The sequence below is a fragment of the Chrysemys picta genome, chromosome 12, assembly GCF_011386835.1.
Source record: "Chrysemys picta bellii isolate R12L10 chromosome 12, ASM1138683v2, whole genome shotgun sequence".
NCBI classification, from domain to species: domain Eukaryota; kingdom Metazoa; phylum Chordata; order Testudines; family Emydidae; genus Chrysemys; species Chrysemys picta.
The window spans coordinates 17830977-17852271 of record NC_088802.1 but is presented as its reverse complement, the minus strand read 5'-3'; the positions used below and the strand labels follow the sequence as shown (position 1 = coordinate 17852271).

Here is a 21295-nt window from a genome sequence, read left to right as displayed (position 1 = left end):
AGTTCTCCTAGACAGAGGGGAGGGGACAGAAGGGGGGAGTGGAGAGATGGAAAGGAGCAGCAGGAGTAGTGAGGAGAGAGGCTCTCAGCTCCCAGCCTGCCCACTGCATCATCACCCTGGGCAGACTGACTTTCCTGGGAGCAAAGTGAGATGCTGACAGAGGACAAGCCAGGTCCTGTCTCTGCCAGGTCCCTGTGCTGCTGGGGGGATGCACCGCCCTTGAGGACAATGTCAGGCTCCTTTGATTCTGCTTTCCCTAGTGTTTATCTCAGAGACTCTTGTGCCAGACATGACAACAACCTGGGCAAACCTTATGGAATTAAATGAATCTGTATTGATTGAAGTGTAAGTATTGGGGGAGTCCATTGTATCAAAAATGCAACTGTTAGTGTGCTGTTGCGGGATTGTGTGGGAGTTCTCTGGGTGGAAGATGGGACTGATGCAATCTCTGGGAGATATTAGGGATTTCAGAGGTCTTTGGGAACAATATTAGTGCGATGGATTTCCTAGGGAATACTTGGGGGTGAGGGAAATGCACTTTGAGCAGAGACCCGCTGGCTGATTGCCTGCTCAGGGTCTCTTCAAAGAGCCAGACAGGACGAATGAGTGACTCTTGCCTACACTAGCACTTAATGCCAGCAAAAACTTACGTTGCCCAAGGGATGTGAAAAAAACACACACACCCCTGAGCGACGTAAGTTTCGCCGACATGAGTGACAGTGTGCACAGCGCAGTGTCGGTGGGAGAGCTTCTCCCACCAATAGAGCTACCACTGCTTGCGGCGGTGGCATTATGATGTCACTGGGGAAGAGCTTGGGAGAAAGCATAGAGCGGTGACACGAGCGAGCTTACAGCGGCGCAGCTGTAAGCTCACCAGTGCAGGCATGCCCAGAGCCATGGGTTCTCATTCTGAGCAAAGAGTGTGATGAACCTGAAATCCCAGGGAAATGCCATGGTGGGGCTTTGAAACTTTTGAAGGCCTGTTCCTGCCCGAGCTCCTGTGGCAGAGAGGGGGTGGTCTCTGGGAAGTTATTAGCATGCATGTAGGTTCTTTTATTGTTTTGAATATGGTTTTATATATATATATAGAGAGAGAGAGAGAGAGAGAGAGAGAGAGAGAGATACCTATCTCATAGAACTGGAAGGGACCTCCAAAGGTCATCAAGTCCAGCCCCCTGCCTTCACTAGCAGGACCAAGTACTGATTTTTGCCCCAGATCCCTAAGTGGCCCCCTCAAGGATTGAACTCACAACCCTGGGTTTAGAAGGCCAATGCTCAAACCACTGAGCTATCCCTCCCCCCACCCATAGTGCTTTTTTCCTATAGTGCTTTTACCATAAGAATGAAATAAGCCTAGAAAGAGCTGTGTGGAAAATTATCTCTGGGGGAATTACACTGTATGATGTCAGAGCAGAGGAGTAAATCAGGCCTCCTTACACACTCAGGGAACAGCCTAGAAATACCCCAGTCAGAAGGGAGAGAGACGTGGGTCTCCATCCACAAGAGGCGATAGCTAGGGAGCTGCCTAGTAGGTGCCCTTGCTGGATCACTGAGTGTAAATACAGGAGCAGTTGCCCTGAACTGTGACAGCTCTGTTGCTAGGAGAGTTTAGAAGTGTTAGTGGGTTTAGCCTGCTAGGAGAGGCCAGGTCTGTGTTGTAAGACCTGGTCTACAGTTAACAATCAGATCCATCTTTTGCATCACTCAGGGCTAGGAAGAGTTTTAAGCCCTGAGCTAGTTAGGTCGACCAGAACATAAGAATGATCCTATTGGGTCAGACCAAAGGTCCATCTAGCCCAGTATCCTGTCTCCCGACAGTGGCCAATGCCAGGTGCCCCAGAGGGAGTGAATAGAACAGGGAATCATCAAGTGATCCATCCCCTGTCGCTCATTCCCAGCTTCTGGCAAACACCGACTAGGGACACCATCCCTGTCCATCCAGGCTAATAACGGTTGATGGACCTATCCTCCATGAACTTACCCAGTTCTTTTTTGAACCCTGTTATGGTCTTGACCTTCACAACATCCTCTGGAAAAGAGTTCCACAGGTTGACTGGGCGTTGTGTGAAGAAATACTTCCTTTTATTTGTTTTAAACCTGACCTCCATTGTGGATGCAGCTTGATAGAAAGAATAATTCTTCCATTGAACGAGCTACTGCCAATTGGAGAGGTGGATTACCCACACCAATGCACAAACCCCTTCCATTGCTGAAGGCAGTCTCCACATTACAGAACTATAGCAGTGTGCCTGTAACACTTGTAGTGTGGACATAACCTGAGTGTATTCCCAATGTGGCAAAGTCTAGAGCGTCTGTCTGCAGGAAGAGAGCCTGGGGGGAATCGGGGTGTGAAATGGACTCAAGCCCTTTCTGAAACCTCCCCCATCGCCCCTCTCGCCCTGACAGGCTGAGGAATCACGTCCACGTTTCGCTCCAGGAGACAGGGAAGGGAAATGGCTGTGATGGAGCCAGCTCAGGTAGGGGATTTTCAGAGAGCTGCTGGTGCTTTTGTTGTGGAGGGGGAGGGGACAGGGTGTGATAAAGCTGGTGGGACTCATTCAGCTTGGGACCTGATTTCTGAAACAGGAAACACCCCCCCTGGAGCCTGAACCCACTGGCCAGAGACTGCTGTGAAATACGAAGGAAAGCTCTTGGGATTCCTGTCCCTGGCTCAGAGCTCTGCTTCCTGCATCAGCCTGTGGCTGGCAGGCGTGTGGTAAACGAGAAGACCCTGCCCTGCTCTGTCTGCTGGGGGCACACTGAGCTCTCACCTTTTCCCCACCCCCTGAAGCCTCCTGGCTGCTCTGAGCAGAGTGGGGGTTAGATTGTCATACTCTGGCCCTCCCAGAGCTTTCTCTTTAATGACTTTCTCCCCTCCCCCCACCCTCACAATGAACAGTGAGATAGTGGCTGGGGAAACAGGTGCTGAGTGGGGGACTCTTGTTTCAGATGCTGGTGACCTTCGAGGAGGTGGCTGTGTATTTCACCCAGGGACAGGGGGCGCTGTTGGACCCCACTCAGAGAGCCCTCTACAGGGACGTCATGCAGGAGAACTATGAGATGGTGACCTCGCTGGGTAAGGGATTCCTGTGCCTTCAGCTATTAGAAACTGTGGGGTCTGTGTGTCTGAATCTGGTGAGTTCTTCCCTGCTCAGTTCGATCAGAGGGGAATGGATCCCAGAGTCCATAGACCTAGTGTGGAGAGACTTTCATCTTCATGCCCCCTCCAATGGGATCGGGGAGTCATAAACCTAATGGACACGCTAATTCATCCCCATCCATCCGGCTTTCAAAGAGGCAGAAGCAGTGTATGGTCCTGTTTGTATTATTTATCACTTGTTTGTACTGTTGGTGTGGCCCCGTTCATCCCAGGATAGACGGACAAAAGGTGGGGAAGGCAGTACCTTTGATTGGACCAAATATGGTTGGTGAAAGAGAGAAGCTTTTGAAGCTTGTTATTTTGTTTTGGATCACTTGATGATCACCTGTTCTGTTCATTCCCTCTGAAGCAGTTGGCATTGGCTGCTGTCGGAAGACAGGACACTGGGCTAGATGGACCGTTGGTCTGACCCAGTGTGGCTGTTCTTATGTTCACCCACAGGAGATGGCCCAAGAAAAGATATTGCGTCACCCACCTTGTGTCTCTTATTTTACACTCACCATCCCCTATGATCCTCCATTGCTGGGACTGGCTCCAGCCATGGGGAAGGCTCTGGAGGTTTAGAACTAGGCAGGGGTTTGACACCAGACCTGTGTCTGCATCAGCAAGTCCCCCAGAATGCACAGATCCTGGAAACCCCCAGTGAAGCTGTGACAGCTCCTCCCCACACAGACATCTGCCTCTCCCTGGGGGCTCAGTGGCCATGTCCCAGTTTAAGATTCCACATCTGCATAATTACAATGACCATGTTCCCGTCCTTTTGGATTCCACAATCCCCCAGCTCAGCACAGGGTAGGGTGACCAGATGTCCCGATTTTATAGGTACAGTCCTGATTTTTGGGTCTTTTTCTTATATAGGCTCCTATTACCCCCCACCCCCTGTCCTGATTTTTCACATTTGCTGTCTGGTCACTCTAGCATGGGGGCAGGTTAAACTCAGGGAATGTTCTTTGTGACCAGTACTCTCTCAATACTCCATGCACCTTCATCTTCCTGATGGACTCCCCCACTCCGAGCAGGATTTCCCATTCCCAAACCTGACCTGATCACCCGGCTGGAACGAGGGGACGAGCTGTGGGTCCTGGATCTCCCAAGAGGCAGACACACAGGTGAGGAATTGGTGAAACTGACACACAAACCATCTGGCGAGTGAATGAAAAAGCTGAGACCCAAAGGTGGGCTGCTATCAATCTCCTCGAGGTAGCCAGCCAGTATGGTATCATCATTGCAGATATCACCCATGGCTTCCCACCCATCCTTTAGCTGTATGAAGTTTCCTCCCCGACTTTTCTTGCCTAAGAGTGTTTGGGTGGGATGTGGAGGCAAAATCCAATTTCTCCATCTCCCCAACAGTTATCGTGTTGTGTTTTCCCCTGTTTGCTGCTCCCCGTTCTGTCCGGCACAGGGAATGACTCCTGTCTGGATTCTCTCTCCCAATAGGTGATGAGACCATGATGAGTGAGAACAAGGAGAAGAATCCACAACAGGTAGATCCCGAGCAAGTGGAACTGCAGGGGAACTTTTTGAGAAGAGCTGAAGGGGATTTTTCCCAATCCTTGAAACAGAGAAAAGCTTGGAGGAGTCAGCAGAGATCAGAGAGGCAGCTGGGAATCCACCCAATGAAGAAAGAGGATGAATCCATTGAATATGGGGTAGGATGCAAGAATCCTGAGGAAACCTCAGTCCAGCAGACAAATCCCAAGAAAGAAAAACCTTATAAATGTCTCAACTGTGGGAGAAGCTTCATTCAGAAATCGAACCTTATCGCTCATCAGAGAATCCACACAGGCGAAAAAAACCATAAGTGCTTGGACTGTGGGAAAACTTTCAGTGACAGCTCACAGCTTATTAAACATGGGAGAATCCACACAGGAGAGAGACCTTATAAATGTCTGGACTGCGGGAAAAGCTTCAGTCAGAGCTCACACCTTAATACGCATCAGAGAGTGCACACAGGAGAGAGACCCTATAAGTGTCTCAACTGTGGGAACAGTTTCACACAGAGATCCATCCTTATCAGACATCAGAGAATCCACACTGGAGCTAAACCTCACAAATGCCTCGACTGTGGGAAAAGTTTCGCTCACGGATCAACCCTTAGTTCACATGAGAAAATCCACACAGGAGAGAAACCCCACAAGTGCTTGGACTGTGGGAAAAGCTTCATTCAGCGATCAGCCCTTACTACACACCAGAAAATCCACACAGGAGAGAAACTTTATAAATGCTTAGACTGTGGGAAGAGTTTCACTCAGCGATCAAACCTGATTTCACATGAGATGATCCACAAAGGAGAAAAACCCCATAAATGCCTGGAGTGTGGGAAGAGCTTCTGTCACAGCTCATACCTTCTTAGACATCAGAGAATCCACACAGGAGAGAGAAGCTACAAATGCCTGGACTGTGGGAAAAGTTTCACTCAGAGATCAACCCTTACGAGACATCAGAAAATCCATACTGGAGAGAAACCCCACAAATGCCTCGATTGTGGGGAAAAGTTTCCTGTGGGTTATACGAGATGATGCAGCCCCTCCTCCCTGCTGCAGCCCTGACTGCTGAGCTGATGGGTAACAGGCGGGGGAAGGGAGAGAAAGAAACTCCTCCAGCTGCTCCCTCTGCCTGGCTGAAGTTCCCCCCTCTCCCTTCCCCTCCCAGCCGGGATTCCCTTGCCATGGAGATGAGAAGGACACTTGGGCCAGGCCCCACCTTCACTCTATACACCTGTCCCCACCCCTGAACTTCCCCAGCCCCTAGGCTGGGCTCCCCAACTGACCTGGAGCTGTTCCCTGCAGGGGGAGTGTCCCTGGGGGCTGATAACTCCTCCCCTCCCCAAATCCCCCAGGCGCTGGGCTCTGGGGGATCCAATGTTAAGGCACCAGGGCGATGGGGATTGAATGGTTGGGGCTGGTGGAGCTGGGTGCTGGGCTATCGAGTGTTTGGGGATCATGGGATAAGAGGCGAGGGAGAGCACAGGAGTAAAGAGGTGCTGCCTCATCACTCACCCCCTCTGCACCTTCTCCTTGCCCCCTCTGCATTCAGACAGCACCACTGAGAGGAACTGATTCCCACGGGGCCTTTTGTGGGGGGAGAAGTGGTGGGGATTAGCTAGCACATGTCCTCTGCCCCTCCGCCACTCTTCCTGGTCAAACTGACCCTGAGCATCTTATTGATTCTGAGCCCCCATTAGCAAAGTGATCGTCTGAGTGACCGAGTTCTCCTGGAGGGATCTTGTCCCCTTCCCAGTTCCTCATCTCACTGTCCTCCAGGGTGGTTTGTGGAAGGCTGGGGCTAGCGCACCCTGTGACAGACTGAACTTTGGGTTGAGGAGCTAGTTTATCAGACAGAATAGGGAACTTCTAATGAGTGTAGGCCCTAGTTCGACCTTTCTGATTTTGGTTTTGCACATGACCATGTGACTCCATCCCTCCCCTTGTTTCTGTTTGGATCTCTTGTCTCTCTTCAAATAAATGTCCTTTTGTTTTGCTGTCAGCAAATTCCAGTGCTGTATGTGATACCAGAGCAGTGGTCTTCAGTCAGACTGGTCCAGTGATGTTGTGATGTTGAGGGGTTCAACCCAGACCAGTGTCATCGCCTGCCCTGTAATCCTGGGTGTCTCTCTCTTTTGCAGCCGTGGTTCAGAGCCCTCACACCTGCAGCCTGCGCACAGCACCAGCGCCTCTCACTGGCTTCCACCAGCTTCGGTTCCTCTTTGCCGAGTCACCCCAACTCGCCCCCCAAACCTGAGTCTCCCCAAAGCCGACTGCCCTGTAGTGTCAGAGCCTCCTGAGCGTAGCACTCACAGAACTTCAGTAACTTTTCTGCTCTCTTAAAGAGACAGGGCACAGCCCCACCCTGTTAGGTTAGCAGAGGATTCGCATTTCATTGTGATCTGCAGCACGGAGATGGTTTGTTGTAAAACTAAAAATAAGTTTATTCTCCTGCACCACAGGGTTAAGGAATGTCTAGTAAGAGTGAAAGGGCCAGGGAGGTTACAAACAAAACGTGCTTTCTAGTGACTATATTTATCTTCAGTAAAGCCGTGTCTTGGTCTTAGCAGGTGTCTCACCTAGATTCAGTGTCTGGGGACTTTCGGCCCCCTTGGCTGGAAGGTTCCACTTTTCTCAGATGTACAGGAGCTTGGCCTTCTTGGATCTGCCCAGTAATGGATGCCAAGCTGGCTTTGTGGCCTGGTTATATCTAAGGTTCACATTTTGTCACGGCTATTTTTAGTAAAAGTCACGGACAGGTCATGGGTAATAAACAAAAAATCACAGAAGCCCACGACCTGTCTGTGACTTTTACTAAAAATAATGGGGGGAGGCTTACGGGGTGATGACTGAAGCTCGAGGGTTTTTGGGGGGAGGGGAGACTGAGAGCCCAATCCTCCCCGCTGCGGGGTGGCTGACAACTCCGGGTGCCCCGCCACGGCTGAGAGCTCTGGGGGACCCTCCGCCTCTGAAACGGAAAATCTCACAGATGTCTCTGAAGTCTGAACATCATGGAATCCGTGACTTCTGTGAAATAATCTTATCCTTCCTTATAGCTTCCAGAGTTCAATGACTTTGCTTCAGGAGGCAGGACGTTTTTGTGCAGCTGTGGCTTCCATCTCCCATTGAGAGTGGGAAGTGGCATCTTCCACATTGGTTTGCCTACTGGCTTTGTCTGCCCTTCATGTAAATGTCATTTCATTGTCCTCGCTCCATTTACATTGCAGACACATGCAAGCAGGGGGAAGAACCACATTCCTTTGCCTGGGGGAGAGGGGTGATGTGTTGTTAGGCAAGGCTTACATTTTAATAACATCTTGCAGCAGGTGTTTCTAATGCTTCATGTTGTATCATCATGCCAGAATCTGGCTGATCAGTGAGTTGTTAGTTTCCAGTGACACCTTTTAGATACCGATCATGGCCCCAGTGAGTTGGGCTGGTCAAGGCAGCTGAAACTCACTGCCAGCTCCCAGGGAGCCCCTGGCCCTCTGGCATTGGGATGCTCTCAGGGTTGGAGAGGTGCACTGGTCCTCGGGGAGCTGCAGATCAGGGATTTCCGTGGGTATCCGGTGTTAGGGGGGTGGATACCCTAGGGGCACACTTTGAAGGGACTCAGGAGCTGGGATCTGTTGTTACCCTGCAAGGCAAAGGCAGGGCTGGTGTACTCCGGGGGTAGGGTGACCAGAGGTCCTGATTTTAGGGGACTTGTCCCACGACCCGACCTTACATTGGTCGGGACGCACTTTGTCCCGTTATCTGGTGGACCGCGGCAAGCCGGCGCCACCAGTGCCATTCACTTGTTCTTCCAGGGCCCTGGGGCAGCGCTGCACAGTTGAGCTCCCAGCTGGCGTCCGCCATGCAGCAGCAGCCCGAGGCACACACAGAGTGAGGCAGGCAGGGAGGAGTTCTCCGCAGCTGGGCTGCATGCTGGGGGGGGGCGTGGCTTGTAGTTCCCGCGCCCGCCTCGACTTGACCCGACCCCCAGCCACGCGACCCTCCAGGCCAGGAGCCAGAGCGGGACCTGGTGGCTGCTTGCTGCGGGCTGCTCCGGGTAAGCAATCAACTTACTCCTGCTTTTGCTGCGGCTGGCCTGTGTGTGGGCCTGGGGGGGGATCCGCCGGGAGGCAGCGAGAGCGCGGGGTGCTGGGGGGGGGGCTTTTATAGAGCCCCGTTCTGCTCTGCTGATGCAGGGGGCCGCTGGCCCCGGTGAGCACGGGGGCAGGGAGCCACCTTCCTTCGGGAGGGGGCTAAGCATAGCAGTACCTACACCCCCCAGCCCGCTGGGAAGCAGCTCCTCTCTTGTGGAGGAAGGCGCCAGTGGGGGGTGGGGACATTGAGTGATTGGGGAGGGGGGGGTGAAAATAAAATAGGGGAGGAAAGAAATAAGCCAAGGAGGGCGACTGTCCAGCAGGGTTGGGGGGAGGGAGACTCAAGTTATGACAAATGTTCTGAAAGATTTCGATGAAGCCTGTGTGCCTCAGTTTCCCCTATATTTTGCATGGCTACCCAGTGGGGGAATGGCCAAGCTGGTGTGGAACCTGGTGGCCAAAGGGGGGACTCCCAGGGAGGGTGCTGGGCAAAGTGACTCCGATTCCGAACAGCTGCGGAGAAGGGAGCGGGGTGGGCTCGGGGGAGACCCCCGCTCGCCCCAGCTGGGGGCTGCAAGGCTTTAGGAAACGGGGTGAGCCCAGCCCTTACCTCTCTTGCTCTTGCCAATCTGCCCAAGCTTGGGGGCAGGGGCGGCAGGTTATATGGGCGCGTGGTGCCTGAGCACCAGGAATATTCAAGCCTGGGGGCTGTGCTCCACCTATATTTGGAGCTGGGTTTCTCCCTTGGCCCTGCCGGGAGCGGGCCCCGGGCCCCGCAGGCCACCCCCCACCCCGGAGCTTCCCTGCCTGAAAGAAAAGAGCCCAGTGCCTCTCCCTTGCTTGCTTCTGCTTTGCCACTGCGGCTGCTTCTGCCTAAGGGCTATCGCACAAGAGCAGCAGGAGGGGAAGGGGGAGGAGGCACACATGTGTTTGGCAGCCCCTCCCCACCCCACCTGGAGGAGACGCCAAGGGGACTTCCTGCCAGGAGATGGACATCTGGAGTGGATCTCACTCACCTGAGCAGCTGCTGGGGCTTCTGTGAGTGTTTGACCCTGTGATCCACCCCCCCACCCCACCCCGCAGCCCTCACTCCTGCCCAACGTTGGGCAAGGGGCATCCCCATCCCCCACCCCCAGTGAGGGGCAGCAGGCTGCAGCAGGGGAGGAAGGAAGCCACATGTGATGGCAGTCCCCTCCCCCCCCAGCACCCACCCACCACAGGGGAGATGGGGGAGGGGAGCTTCCTAGTCCTGAGCAGCTGGGGCTTGGGTGAGTTTTGTGACACACACACACCCCCCACAGCCACCACCCTGCAGTCCCCACTCCTGCCCCACACTGGGCAAGGGGCAGCCCCATCCCCAGTGAGGCTATGGTGAGGGGCAGGAGCAGGGGAGGCCACACATGCAGGGCTGGCACTTCCACTAGGTGGTCGCCTAGGGTGGCAGGATTTGGGGGGCAGCCACACTCCAGCCCCACCCCAGAGCCCTCACCTGAGGGGAAAAACACGCAACTTAAAGTTGGTGGTCAGTTTGGAGTATCATTGTGTTTAGCACAATACTTGGTTATTTTACACCCTTTAAAGTATATAATTAGTCGTATACAGGTGTTACGAAGTGGGAATGTTCTTAATGTTTTCTCTGAATACTGTGTGGGTGCCTCAGTTTCCCCTATGCATTTCTGAAGTATCTAGATGTTGGGATAAGGGGGTATGATTGTTGTAGAGCCCTAGTGGGCCAGTGTGATGCCGGCTGCACAGAGAATGGCCAAAATCCTGCCTCCGGGCAACTGATGGCCTGGGCCACTCTCCTGCAAGGTGCCAACTGAAGGTGTTGGAGAACAAAGAGATCAGGTGGCCTCCTAATGCCTGGAAAAGAAACAAAGGCCAGAGGAGGGAGTGTCAGTGCCTGGGTGGACTTCTGGGAAGCGCATGGTGTGGAAGGGGATGCTGGGATGCTCTGGAACCACTCCTTCAAAGCCAGTCAGGACTCTGGGGGAACCTCCTCTCTCTGAGCATACTGTTTCCAGGGCAAGAAGCTTACACCTTCCTGGGTCTGACCTCGGAGCATTCAGCATGCCCTTCTACACTGTGCGCTTCCCGCAGCGGGTCCGCCCAGGCAGGTCCTGGGGCAGCCAGAGGGCCCTGCACTCCAACTCTGCAGTCAGACGTGACTCTCAGCCAGCCAGTAAAACAGAAGGTTTATTAGATGACAGGAACACAGTCTAAAACAGAGCTTGTAGGTACAGAAAACAGGACCTCTCAGTCAGGTCCATCTTGTGGGGGTGGAGAGCCCAGACCCAAGTTCTGGGCCTCTCCCCATTTTCCCAGCCAGCTCCAAACTGACACTCCCTCCTCTGGCCTTTGTGTCTCTTCTGGACAAGGAGGCCATCTGATCTCTTTGTCCCCAACACCTTCAGTTGGCACCTTGCAGGGGAAACTGAGGCACCCACACAGCATTCAGAGAAAACATTAAGAACATTCCCACTTCGTCACAACAGGTGCAACAAAATATAATACTGTATATTGAAGTATTCTGACTTTCCACTTTTAATTGACCCTTGTAATCTTGTGGCGCTGACGTGTTGTAGCTTCAATTTATATCGGCTTACAGGGCGGGAGCGGGGGGGCACCACCAAAAATTATACAAACCTGCTGCCTATGCTTGGGGGGCCTCTTGTTCTGCCCCCCCCCCCCCCCCGCGCGCAAAGAAGTTGCTGGTAAATCAATGTGGGCTTATGCAAAGGGCACCACACACATGCCATGCTCAAGGAGCAGTACTAGAGAGTGTGTGCCTTCTGAGGTAGTGCTTTTCACCACCACTGCATGCAAGGCAGGGGCTCGGAAGCCACAATCTATCTAGCCCATGGCACAGACAAGATAACTAGTCTAATCAAAATAAAGCTTGGATGTTTTCCCTTAGTACAGACTGCAGGACTGATCCCACATTCTGTATTCAAACTTACTGATTACAAGTGAACACATGGTGCAACAAAGCCTCATAATGCTTAAAAAATAGCTGCAACATGCTCACAGTGCAGAAGAGGGGAGAAAAAGTCTGTATTCCACATGCTGTGGCCACATCTCAGGGTATGTCTACATTGCAATTAGACACCTGCGTCTGGTCCAGGCCAGCTGACTTGGGCTCACAGGGTTCGGGCTAAGGGGCTGTTTAATTGTGGTGTAGACATTCAGGCTTGGGCTGAAGCCTGGGCTCTGTGAGGTAGGGGGGTCCCAGAGCTCAGGCTACAACCTGAGCCAGAGTGTCTACACTGCAATTAATGGTGTGGCCGGGTCGGTCCGCTGACTCTGGCCCTCCGCCCGCTCCTGCTCGCTCGCAGCTGGCAGACAGGGTCACTGCTGCTGGCCCTACAGCCCCAGCGGCCTGGCAGGGGAAGTGGCACCGGCGCGGGGGGGGTTCCTCTCCCGACTGGACTCAAAGTCTTGTAAAAACCATCCACTCACACACACATAGGCGAGACAAACATTGGTATGGAAAGGATGATTTGCATTCAGAGTCAATGATTATTCTGACCAGTATATGGCATCCCACTTCATGATGGCAAATTTTGAAGATTTAAAATAACTTTAGCCACAAATAACCCACCAAAGCTTTAATGCAAACCTGTATTTGATTCAAATGATTTATGCTGTGATATTTTAAACATGCATCCCCTCTTTAGATGGGCTTGATCAAAACTGACAGGCAAAATACAGTGAGCAATGTCAGTTAAACTTTATGGGTAGAGAGGAATGTATGAAGCAGAAGGATTCCTACAATGGCATGTAGCTGATCTGTGACTTCTAGGAGCAATACCCCTGCAGCCATGGATGGGGCACTAGATGGGGAGGGCTCTGGGGGCTTGTCTACACTATCCGCCTCTGCACATGCTGATTCTACACAGGGCAGGCTGGAGCTGAGCACTGCTAGGCTGCTGCCCAGTTCACTTGCCCACATTAGCAAGCAGGGATTGCACCTGGCAGTGTTCATCTGCTTGATGTACAATCGGGCGCCATTGTCCCGATATTCAGGTAAAATTTTACTTTTGGTAGTGAAATAGAAAATTAGTTGATTGGGAATGTCCCATTAAACCTGATTGTGATTGGTTATCTACTGGCATTTTTGGTTTTTCAGGTTGTTTTCCGGTGTAACGCAAATTTACAGTAGTGTACAGTTCTGAACCACAGTGCATACCGTAGGACAAACTACAGTGGGCACGTAATAACACGTAAGAAGCACAGAGACTGAGCAGTTCTTTTCAGTGGCTAGCTATCTAGCTAACGGTCTTCAGCCGAAAACCCCACCTGAAATGGCAACGGCAAGGGAGGAGCCAACTACCAAAAAACAAAAGAGACAGTGCAGATACATGACAGAATGGGAAGCCACTTACACCTGGATTCGGAAATCCTATGTGTGTGATTCAAAAGCCTTTTGTAAAGCATGCAGGAAGGAATTTCCCATTTGCCATGGCGGTGAGGCTGATGTTAAGCATCATGCTGAATCAAAAAATCATGGACAAAACACCCAGACTCACAAGAGCAATACCATGATCTCACATTTTTTCAGCAAGCCAAATGAATCCTTCAATAACAAGGTTATCGCTGTTGAGCTAACTCAAGTTTACCACACAGTAGTCCATCAACACTCCTATCGCTCGTGTGACTGTGAACTTAAACTGGCACCTACCTTCTATCCAGATTCAACGATTGCAAAGCACGTCAGCTGTGGCCGGACTAAAGCGGAGGCATTGCTCAAAAATGTGCTGTCACTGCTCTCAACAGAATTTTTAAAAGACCTCAGCAAGCCAGATGGTCCCTATTTCTCAGTTGCCACAGATGCATCTAACACGGGCAATATGAAAACTTTCCCCTTATCACTGAGATACTGGACACCTGAACATGGGGTCCAAGATAAACTGTTAGACTTCTATGAGCAAAGCGAAGAGACCGCAGAGGCAATAAGCAACACATTACTTGAAAAACTTGCGACCCACAAACTAGACCTAAACAAAGTGTCTTCCTACTGTGCTGATAGTGCAAATGTGAATTATGAAAAGCAACAATCAGTGTACCAGAATTTAAAAAAACAAAATGAAAATATCTTGCCAGCGAACTGCCCTGCCCATATTGTGCACAATGCCGTGAAACATGGTAGCAATACCCTACAAGTTGACATTGAGACTCTGGTGATTAAGATGTTCAATCATTTCAGCAGTTCTGCTAAGAGAGTAGCAGCCCTGAAGGATATGTTTGACTTTGTGGATATGGAGTATGCCACTTTACTGCGCCATGTTCCAACGCGCTGGTTGAGTCTTTTCCCAGCTGTAAACAGGCTTGTAAATACGTGGCAGGCTGTTAAGTGCTACTTTGTTTCTCTGGGCAGTGAGAAGTGTCCAAAATTTCTATGGATGCTGTTCTCGGACAGGGAAAACGGTGAACCAGGTGAGGGGCCTAGCGAAGTTGAGGTTCATCTGTTTTTCCTCCAGAATGTCCTGAAAATCTTCAATGATACTGTGCTCTGTTTGGAAAATGAGAGTATGACAGCATGTGAAGTGTATGGCATAATGAATACTCTGAGAACTAAACTTCAGCAATGGAAAAATGACAAATTCTTTGGCTCCAAAGTTGAAAGTGCATTAACTGAGATGCTGCCTGTCACTGCTGCATGTCTCCAGAAAGACTTCCTGAACTTTTACCATGTGTCGATCCTATATTTGGAGAAATGGTTTGATTTTTCAACAGCTGGCTACTTGTTCAATACCCAGTGCTTGAACATCAAAGTTAATAGGGTATTCGAATTCAAGGATCTGTCTGCAGCCGTGACAGCTGTAAACCTTCAGAAAACAGTGGATCTTGATCAGTTCTATGATGAGTACTGTATCATCAAAGACATCAACTCCAAGTTGGAGCCTGGAAACTATTCAGTTGGGGAACTCTGGTCTCAAGTGCTGAGAAACAAGGACAGTAGCACTGAATTCCCGAACATGGCAAAGCTGGTGTCATACGTGCTCAGTATACCCATAAGCAATGCATACTCTGAGCGTGCATTTTCAATCATGAAAGGTGCATGGACTGATGTCCGGAATCGAAGCAGCATAGACTTGGTGCGGAGTGAAACCCTTGTCCAAATGAATTTCCAGATGAGTTGCAAGGACTTCTACAGCTTTGTGATTGCCCAGAAGCAAGTTATGGCTATGGCAAAGTCAGCCAAAAAGTACTAGACTTCTGGCATATCTGAGAGAGATGCAAATTGGGAAGTTGATTTATTGACTGAATAAAAAACCCGGCCCTTTACCCCTGTTCTTTGTTTAGTGTTCAAATAAATCTGTATGTTTTAAATATGTATTACGATTAAGTCTATAATTTAGACTCACTGATTCCAGACCTTTGTGATGTAGTTTGCTTCAGCTGTCAGTGGCTGAAGCTAGGGCTGAAGGCAGGACTGGGGCCTCCCCTCTGTGACTGCGGCTGGAGCCAGAGCTAGAACCGGGACCCTTCACTCCCCTGCCCTGCAACTGGATCTGACTTGGCAACCAGGATCCTGCGCCCCTGTCCTGCAGCTTCAGCCGGGGGCTGGAGCCGGAGCCCTGTGCCCCTGGCCCCGTGGCTTCTACTGAGGGCTGGAGCTGGGGCCATGAGTCCTTGCCCTGTGTCTTGTGGTGCGGGCTGCAGCAGGGGCCGTACAACCCCTCTCGTAGGGCCTCCTCTCATGGCTCTGTGCACCTGTGTCTGTCGTTGTTGTTCCCCCACCCCCACCTTCCACCCCTGCTCGCCCAATGTGTCCTGATATTTCACTCTTGCGATCTGGTCACCCTACCCGGGGGAGAACGCTCCAGTGGCTGAGGGGCTGGATCTGGTAGGGGGCTAACACCCAGCTGGCACAGAGCACGTGAAAGCCGGGTGAATCCCAGTCCTGGGTGCGCTGAGCAGCCTTCCAGCACCTCTGCCTGGGAATGCACCACTGGGAACCCCTCTGCTGGAGTGTTAGGGCTCAGGGGCCTGTGCTCTTGTGAGAATGATGTCAAGTGCCACCCAGAAAAGCCAGCAGATGCGGGTGTGGGGTGATTCTTCTTGTAAACTCCTAGCCCAGTAGTTGGAGCAGCCACCCTACTGTGAGAGACCCAGGTTCAGTTCTAGCCTTTGCCTGATGGGGGGAAAGGATTTGAACAGGGGATGCCCACAGCTCTCAGGACAGTGCTGTCACCATTGGGCCATGGGGTCTCCCAATGTCAGACTCCCCCCATTTCCTGTTTTACTTTGGGTTTCATTGCAGAGTCCTTGGGAAAGGGGATGGGGCCTTCCCAGGCAGGTGCCCCTGGACTGCAGAGTCAGTCTCGTGAACGTCCCACCCGGGCTGGGCACAGAGGGGGCTTTGATGAAGATCTCTTCCCAGCACATAGCCTGCTGGGGGAGCAGCAGCTGCGCAGTCCAGGCTTCCAGATCCTCATGGAGCAAAAAACAGAGACAGATTGAGAGCAGCCTCCTCTGTCTCTCTTTCCCACCTCTGGATACAACAGCTAGTGAATCAACTCCCTCCCCTCCAGACCCCCAACCCTGGAGGAATCCAGTGCAGTGAGAGATGGATTAAGGGATAGGCCATATAGGCAGGTACCTAGGGCTCTATTCCTGGGTGTGTTGGGGGTCACACAGGAGCCTGCTCATTGGGGAGGAGGAGCAGTACTGGCTGCCCCACTGCCCACTCCAGAATGTCCCAGGCCCAGCCCCCATTTCAGAAGAGGGGGCACCAGAGCAAACTCGAGTGAGTGCTGTTGACACCTGGTGGGGGCCAGAGTCGAAATGGAGTGAGTTGGGCTGTGATCCCCGTGCACCAGTCCCTGAACCAGACTGGCTGGAGTTTGCTGGTGACATGCAGGTGTGTGAGAGGGAGCTGCAATCAGTGCCCACATGGGGGAGTCAGCCGGGAGAGGAGCAGAAGGGATCCCTGGTCATGGGGATGGGGGGAGGGGCAGACATGAGGGGGTTTGGCCTAGAACCCAGGGATAGGTTAATCCAGCCCTACAAATAACTCCATGAACCTGGTGGCAAAGCTCTGAAACCCCCATGACCCAAGCTGGTATTTCTGGCCCAGGGCTGGTAGCCAGTGAACCTGGTGTGGAGACAAGAGACCAGCTCTGATCAACTGTTCCCTGTGCCAGTCTGGGACCAGAGTGGCAGGTTTCAACGTAGCCATGTTAGTCTGTATCAGCAAAAACAACGAGGAGTCCTTGCGGTACCTTAGAGACTAACAAATTTATTTGGGCATAAGCTTTCAGGGGCTAGAACCCACTTCATTGGATGCATGGAAAATACAGGAGCAGGTATAAATACATGAAAGGGTGGGGGGTTGCTTTACCAAGTGTGAGGTCAGTCTAAGGAGATAAATCAATTAACAGCAGGATACCAAGGGAGGGAAAATAACTTTTGAAGTGGTAAGAGAGTGGCCTATTACAGACAGTTGACAAGAAGGTGTGAGTAACAGTAGGGGGAAATTAATATTGGGGAAATTAAGTTTAGGTTTTGTAATGACCCAACCACTCCCAGTCTTTATTCAGGCCTAATCTGGTGGTATCTAGTTTGCAAATTAATTCTAGTTCTGCAGTTTCACATTGGAGTCTGTTTCTGAAGTTTTTTTGTTGAAGAACTGCCACTTTTAGGCCTTTTATTGACACACAGAGTCAGTGCATGGAGAAACGTGTCCCCCCCCCCCCCCCCCAGCTCTAGCTCTGGGTTGTCTCTCTAGGACCAGGAGCCCCATCACCCCTGTGTTCCTGTAGATCAGTGGTTCCCAAACTTGGTTCGCGGCTTGTTCAGGGTAAGCCCCTGGCAGGCTGGGAGACCGAGACGCTTTGTTTAGCTGAGCGTCCCCAGGTAAGGCCACTTGCAGCTCCCAGTGGCCGTGGTTCACCGTTCCCCGCCCATGGGAGCTACAGGAAGCGGCACGGGCTTGGGGACTCTCTGGAACAATGCCCAATTCCCGCAGAAACCCCCCTCCCCGGGATCTGGGTCTCCTTTCTGTCCCCCCTCTCCCCCCCCAGCTACACTGGCCTCTGTGCACCGTGCCCCCTTGATGCGGAGAGAAGCTGCTGGAGCCAAGGGGAGGCGGGGCCCCCGAGGGGCAGGGTCTGGGGGCGGCTCCAGCGCAATGGAATCAGCTTGTCGCTAGGACCCAGGAGGAGCTGTTTGCCAGCCAGGAAGTGAATCGGATTCGGATTTCCTTGCCGCTTAGGTGACTCTGACTCCCAGGCTCCTGGCGAGATTCCCGAGCCCCGGCGGCTGGTGCTGGGAGCCCGGAGCCCGGGCTGCAGCCGGGAGAGGGGAATCTCCAGCAGGGCCCTTCCCGCTGCTCCCCAGGAGCCTCTCCCAGGGCAGAGCCCCCAGCCCGGCCAGGCCCCTTCCCGGCCCGGCCCCTGCCCCAGGGGGCCCCGCTCGGAGGGAAGGTGAGAGAGACCCGCCCCCGCCCCGTCACCCCCGGGCTGCAGCGGGAGGTTTGGCCCCAGGCTGCTCCCAGCGGAGCTGGCTGCGATTCCCTGCCCCGGGAAAGCTGCCGGCAGCTCCCGGTGTGTGCGGGGCGGGGGGGCAGAAGAGGGACTGGAGGTGGGAGGGCAAGAGGGGATTTGTAGGTGGGAAGGGATGTGTGGGCGGGCAGGAGGCAGGTGAAGGGGGCGGGATGCGGCAGAGGGGGCGCTGCATGGAGGATGAGGCAATGCAGGGGATCAATGTACAAGGGAGAATTGTGGAGCTCAAGGGTTGGATTACAGGGGAATCTGTCCGGCGGGATCTAGTGAAGGAAAAAGGGGGATATGGGGAGAGAGGTCTGGGGAGGCTGGAATGTGAGAGCAAGAGGACGCGGGCTGGGGAAGGGAGAGAGAGGCCAGTGAAAAGGGAGAGGGATGGTGAGAGATACAATGGCAGTTTCCCCGTGCCATGGACTCAGATCTCACCCACACCGGTGTCAGACCGGAGTCACTGCTAGCTCTGGCAGGGGGTGAGTCCGGTTGGGCGGATGAGATCAGCTGTCCCTAGGGGCTATATGGGGAATCCAGGGCAGCTCATTCATCAGGTGTTGTCACCAGGGCCGGCCCCAGGGTTTTGGCTGCCCCAAGCAGCCAAAAAAAAAAAAAAAGAAGAAGCCGCTATCGCGATCTGCGGCAGCAATTCAGGGGGAGGTCCTTTGCTCCCAGCGGGAGTGAGGGACCGTCCGCCGAATACCTGGACGTGCCGCCCCTCTCCGGAGCGGCCGCCCCAAGCACCTGCTTGCCAGGCTGGTGCCTGGAGCCGGCCCTGGTTGTCACCGGCCTAGAGGGCTCTGGCTATTGCTAAGGGAGAGGAGGAGGTGGGTATGTCTCTCTCTGTCTGCTCCTGGTATTAGAGCCCGGGAGTTGAGCTTCCTGGGACAGATGCTGCTGCCTCCTCCAGACTGAGCAGCTGCTGCTCCCCCAGCAGGATCTGTGCTGGGGAGAGAACTGCATTAACCCCCCTCTGTGCCCAGCCCAGGTGGGGACTTTCTCTGGTGGCTGGAACCAGCCCCGGGGGGAGTCCTGAGCTCTGCCTTCACCAAATCCTGAGCTGGACCTGCAGGACCAGTCTGCAGGGAGAGAGCCTGGGGGGAATCGGGGTGTGAAATGGACTCAAGGCCCTTCTGAAATCTCCCGTATTGCCCCTCTCGCCCTGACAGGTTGAGGTGTCTACATTTCGCTCCAGATCCTCCCGTCTTCCAGGGGACAGGGAAGGAAAATGGCTGTGATGGAGCCAGCTCAGGTAGGGGATTTTCAGGGAGCTGCAGGGGCAGTTGCTGTAGAGGGGGAGGGGCAGGAAACACACACGTGAGGCAGGGAGGGGCCAGCATGTGACAAACCAGCTGGGATACGTTCAACCTGGGTCTGATTTTCTGAACAGGCCCATTGTCAGGGGGGAACATTCCCCCATTTCTAAAACAGGAAACAGTCTCCTGGGCAGGGCTGGGAAAACTGACCAGACTCCCAGTGCTGGAGCCTGACCCCACTGGCCGGAGGCTGCTGTGAAATACGAAGGGACGCTGTTGGGATTCCTGTCCCTGTCCCCGCAGAGCTCTGCTTCCTGTATCAGCCTGTGGCTGGCAGGTGTGTGGGAAATGACCCTGCCCTGCTCCATCTGCTGGGGGAACAAGGAGTTCTCACCTTCTCCTCACCCCCGGAAGCCTCCTGGCTGTTCTGAGCTGGGTGGGGGTGGGATTCTGCTACTCTGGTCTTCCCAGAGCTTCCATTTCTTTATCTTTCCTCCAGCGTGACTACTGGGATTGTGGCTGGGGCAGCAGGTGCTAAGTGGGGGACTCTTGTTGTTTCAGATGCCGGTGACCTTCGAGGAGGTGGCTGTGTATTTCACCAAGGGGCAGGGGCCTCTGCTGGACCCCTCTCAGAGAGCCCTCTACAGGGACGTCATGCAGGAGAACTACAAGATGGTGACCTCACTGGGTAAGGGATTCCTGTGCTCTTAATTATTACAAGCTGAGCTGTCTGCGTGATCTGGTTAGTTCTTCCCTACTCAGTTAGATCAGAGTGAAATGGATCCCAGAGTCCATAGATCTAGTGTGAGAGAGACTTTCATCTCTCCATGCCCTCTCCAATGGGATCGGGGAGTCATAAACCTAATGGGCACACTCATTCATCCCCAGCCATCCAGCTTTCAAAGGGGCAGAAGCAGGGTATGATCCTGTCTGTACTGTTGGTGTGGCCCCATTGAACCCAGGATAGATGGACACAAAGTGGGGAAGGCAGTACCTTTGGTTGGACCAAATTTGGTTGGTGAAAGAGAGAAGCTTTTGAAGCTTGTTATTTTGTTTTGGATCACTTGATGATCACCTGTTCTGTTCATTCCCTCTGAAGCACCTGGCATTGGCTGCTGTTGGAAGACAGGACACTGGGCTAGATGGACCTTTGGTCTGACCCAGTGTGGCCATCCTTATGTTCACCCACAGGAGTTGGCCCAAGAAAAGCTATTACGTCACCCACCTTGTGTCTCACCATCCACTATGATCCTCCCTTGTTGGGACTGGCTCCAGCCAGAGGGCTCTGGAGGTTTAGAACTAGGCAGGGGTTTGACCCCAGAGCTGTGTCTGCATCAGCAAGTCCCCCAGAGTGCACAGATCCTGGAAGCCCCCAGTGAGGCTGTGACAGCTCCTCCCCCCCACAGACATCTGCCTCTCCCTGGGGGCTTAGTGGCCATGTTCCCATCTGTTCAGATTCTACATCTGCATAATTACAGTGACCATGTTCCCACCTTTTGCGATTCCACAATCCCCCAGCTCAGCATGGGGCAGGTTAAACTCAGGGAATGTTCTCTGTGACAGATACACTGTCAATACTCGAAATACACCCTCATCTTCCTGATTTCTCTCTCTGAGCAGGATTTCCCATTCCCAAACCTGACTTGATCGCCCGGCTGGAATGAGGGGAACAGCCGTGGGTCCCGGATATTCAGACCTCTGAGGAATCGGAGATCCCAAGAGGCAGCCACACAGGTGAGGAATTGGTTAAACTGACACACAAACCATCTGGCAAGTGAATGAAAAAGCTGAGACTCCCAAAGGT

The 21295-nt window shown here is 53.0% G+C and overlaps 1 protein-coding gene and 1 pseudogene across 2 annotated transcripts in view; both read left to right on the top strand.

The window, feature by feature from the left end:
* Window positions 1–15072, top strand: part of LOC101934474 (zinc finger protein 569-like) — a 30131-nt pseudogene extending 15059 nt beyond the window's left edge.
* The window catches only part of LOC101935336 (zinc finger protein 850), a 140009-nt gene that overhangs the window by 1247 nt on the left and 117467 nt on the right, over window positions 1–21295 (top strand). The window contains exons 1-4 of one of the 2 annotated variants that reach the window (XM_065564768.1): window positions 17866–18166; window positions 19405–19487; window positions 20053–20179; window positions 21112–21225. The exons of the other annotated variant lie outside the window; for it this stretch is intronic. The gene's annotated coding sequence lies outside the window, so the exon portion shown is untranslated. Of the gene's footprint in view, window positions 1–17865; window positions 18167–19404; window positions 19488–20052; window positions 20180–21111; window positions 21226–21295 lie in introns of those variants that run through there. 2 annotated transcript variants of the gene reach the window in all.